The 3957-nt window shown below is 39.2% G+C and overlaps 1 non-coding gene across 1 annotated transcript; it reads left to right on the top strand.

The window, feature by feature from the left end:
- The first annotated feature begins 1837 nt into the window (after positions 1–1837).
- LOC148568592 (small nucleolar RNA R71) lies at positions 1838–1945 on the top strand. Its single transcript, XR_015881630.1, has one exon. It is a non-coding gene; the product is annotated as a small nucleolar RNA R71 (small nucleolar RNA).
- Positions 1946–3957: the final 2012 nt, after the last annotated feature.

Below are 3957 nucleotides of genomic sequence, written 5' to 3'. Positions count from 1 at the left end.
CTTCTAGTTCTTCTTGGTGACTTCAGCTACAGTTTCATCAATAATATTGCACTGGAAGATAGAATGACCTTCCGGAGGGTGCTTCATAGGTTCATTTAAACTGAAACTCACTGTTCTGCCGTCTATCTCAAAGTAGTAGGTTCCTGAGAATGCATCTAGCTTGAACTTCGAAGTTTTCAGGAATGGTCGTCCAAGCAGGATTGATGATGGTCTTCCTGAGTCATTAGGGGGCATTTCCAGGATATAGAAGTCAATAGGAAAAGTGAGCCCCTTAATGCTCACTAATACAACTTCAGCAATTCCAACTACTGTAATAATTCTTTTATCTACTAACACAAAATGAGCTGCCGACCTTTTTTAAGAGAGGGAGCCTCAAAGTATCATATATAGACAATGGTATTATACTAACACACGCTCCTAAATCACACATGCAGTCAGAAAATATTACACCTCCTATGGTACAGTTAACCATACATGGACCTGGATCACTACATTTTTCAGGTATACCCCCCATTAAAGCAGATATAGAACTACCTAAAAGAATAGTTTCTAATTCATTAATTTTATCTTTATGTATGCACAAATCTTTTAGAAACTTTGCATATTTAGGTACCTGCTGAATAACATAAAAAAGGGGAACATTTACCTCAACCTTTTTGAATATTTCTATCATTTTGGGATCAAGTTCAATCTGCTTCCTGGATTTCTTTGCAAGGTGTGGAAATGGGATAGAGATGGCGTCCTATACAGCTTTAGCTTCTTTTGGTGCTTCATTCTGTGGTTGAGCTGCTTCTTCTTCAACTATGTCTTGTATGTCCTCTTCCTCTTTAGCATCTTCCACTTCCACTACATCCTCAGTTGGGGCGTGTTCTGGTAGGCTCGGCTATTCATGGTTCTTCTCTTGCAGTGTGGTTTCAGACCTCAAAGTGATGGCATTGATGCCGCCTTTGGGATTAGGTAGGGGTTGAGAAGAAATTCCACTGGAGATTAAAGGTTGGTTAATGGGATTAGGTAGTGAATCTATCTTGGAGGCGAGAGCTTGTAAAGTGGCATTCATACCATTTAAAGTAGGGTTTAGCTGTGTCTGCATATCTTGTTGTCCTTGTGCAAGAGATCGAAACATCTCGTCATTTGATGAGGAATTAGGATAGGTGATCTGGGGAACTTGTTGTTGGTTATGCTGGGATCCTTGAGATTGTCTCAGGTGAGGTGCTTTGTAAGGTTGATTCTAATTCTGCTGTCTGTTGTTGTTATTCCACCTCTGGTTTCCATTGTTATCTCTGCCTCCTTTGTTATAGTTGTCCCTCCAACTTTGGTTGGAGTTGTCTTGCCATCCTTGGTTATAGTTTCCAACTTGGTTGTAGTTGCCACCTTGTTGATTGTATCCTTGATTTGGGCGGTCATAGAAGTTCTGAGTGGCTGCCACAGTGTTGTCTTCCTGTTGGAGCTGCAGACATTCATCAGTATAATGACTATAATCAGCACTGATCCCGCATACTCTTTGTGGAACCAACTGTTGGCTTTGTTGTGGTGGGGGAGGCTGAGCTTTATGTGTTTGTTGTTGATTTTACTGCATCTGTTTCAGTAGGTTGGTTATTTCACATATACTCTGGGTAAGGGCAGTAGTTTCAACGCTAGAGGAGATCTCTACAATAGCTTTTGAGTGGCTGCACCTCGGCCTGTGATTCCTAGTGGACTCAGCTAAGTTGCTGATCAGTTGCCATGCTTTATCTGTAGTCCTGTACTTTTTCATAGAACTATTACTAGCACTATCCAGTGTAGTCTTATCCTGGGGGTTCATGCCTTAAGTGAAGTAGATGATCAATACTAGTCTATCAATCATGTGATGGGGGCATGCGTCTAGAAGATTCTTAAAACGCTCCCAGTACTCATAGAGAGTTTCGGATTCACATTGAAAAATACAGGAGATTTCTTTTCTCAGTCTATCTGTGACTTCAGATGGAAAGTATTTTTCCAAAAATTCTCTCCTGAGCATATCCCAGTTGGTAACAGTCGCTTCAGGTTGGGAGTAGTACCACTCCCTTGCTTTTCCTTCAAGAGAAAACGGGAAGGCAGTTAACAGAATAGAAGTTTCATCTGCACCATTGCGCCTAACAGTAGAACAAGCTGTCTGGAAATCTCTAAGGTGCTTAATAGGCTCTTGAGTAGGTAAGCCATGAAACGTGGGCATCAAGTTGATTAGTGCAGTCTTTAGTTCAAAATCTGCAGCTAGAGTTAGGTGATGCACTTGGTACGGCTGTAGTGTAAAATCTGGGACTCCAGCTTCCTGGAGAGTAATCCTCTTAGGTGCTGCCATGTTACCTGCATTGGAATTAACTGAATCAGTAGTAAAGGAGCTTGTCTCGCTCTCAGATGGCGGTTCAAATTCACCCTCAGATGAGACTGGTGAATCGATAACAATCACTTCACCACCCTCAGAGGCTAACCTGCGTCGAGCTCGCCTAATACGTGAAAGAGTTCTTTCAATTTCAGGATCAAAAGCGACTAAGCTCGGATCAGGCAATGAACACGTCATTCAATGAAAAGTGGCTTTCTTAGTTTTGGAGTTGAATTGATATTTGAAAATGAATTTATACTAAAAAAGGTTAAAATTGGAAGTGGTTTGATGTTGAACCTGATTTGATACCAGATTTGGTTTAAAAATTGGAAAGGATTTGATATTTGACCATTTTTTTATATTGAAAATGGTTGAGAATGGCTTGGGAAATGTGGTTTTTATGGAACTCGTAAGGGTGGCAAAGTCCGAGTTTTAGAGGAGATGCTGTCGAAGTTTTTATAAAAAGTGGAGGCTTTGTTTGAAATAGTTATTTAGAAAGATTTGGATTTAAAGGTTATATGATTTGATTTTGAGTTATTAAGAAAATGATTATGTTCTGAGTTTGATTTATTTAGAAAATGATGAAGTATGTTTTGAGTTTGGATTATTGATGAATGAAATGGGAGGTGTGATGAGGAGGAGTGTGATAATAAGGAATGATGATGATTGATTTTGAATGAAGGATGATGATGATATATAACCGACAAATGAGACTCATTGGCAATAGGGCAGACATGCATCATATGCACCTATGTGACATTGTTTGGGTGTGCATATTGTACTTGGTGTATGTGAATATTTTTATTGAATTGTTAATTGCCAAACTTGCTGTAATTGCTCTTGATTGTGTTTGAACCTTATTTCTTGTATTTGTGACTAATTGGTTGGATTGTGATGAATTGGGTGTTGATTGAGTTGCTTGGGCCGGGGGCCATGATTGATTATGTGATGGGCTGAAGGCCATGTTTGGTTTCTGATTGAAGTTTAGTTAAGCATGAAAAATTAAGATGGTTCAGCATAGACTTATGAACCCATACTTAGAACAGGTTGGTCATTCATCCAGTCTAGAAAACTTTTAAGTTTTTTCTTATAAGACAAGCGATGATCACTGTGCTTGAAAACGGTTTTCTTTTTAAATATGTACATATGACAATTCTAAAAATCTGTGGTCAGACCATGTGGTTAGGTTCTCACCCCCTACAACTTTTATCTTTTCAGGAATCGAATGAAGAAGCATACGAAGAGTTTAATTGCATTTTGCTTATACGATATTCTTATATTAGTTTAGTTATTATTTATTTATCCCTCGCCATTAATATTGTGTCTTGTAAAGAGGGTTAGGAGTCGTTATGGTTATGTTTTTAAGTTATTCTATAAAGAACTTAGTTATTGAGTGAGTGTGTGTGTGTGTGTGTGTGTGTGTGTGTGTGTGTGTGTATGTGTGTGTGTGTGTGTATATATATGCCCATGGGGAACATGGGGAGTTAAAGTACCCGGTCACATCTTGCAACAGAGGGTCAACAGTGCATCGAATCTCAGCCTGGAGCAAGTGGCGACAAGTCATTGCTTTCACCCAGAAAAACTCATGTCTCAGATAATTTCAAATACATAAATCATGT

The sequence above is a fragment of the Arachis ipaensis genome, chromosome B4 (genome assembly GCF_059453495.1).
Source record: "Arachis ipaensis isolate K30076 ecotype BB chromosome B4, ASM5945349v1, whole genome shotgun sequence".
Lineage (NCBI taxonomy): Eukaryota > Viridiplantae > Streptophyta > Magnoliopsida > Fabales > Fabaceae > Arachis > Arachis ipaensis.
This window is presented reverse-complemented; position numbering and strand designations above follow the sequence as displayed.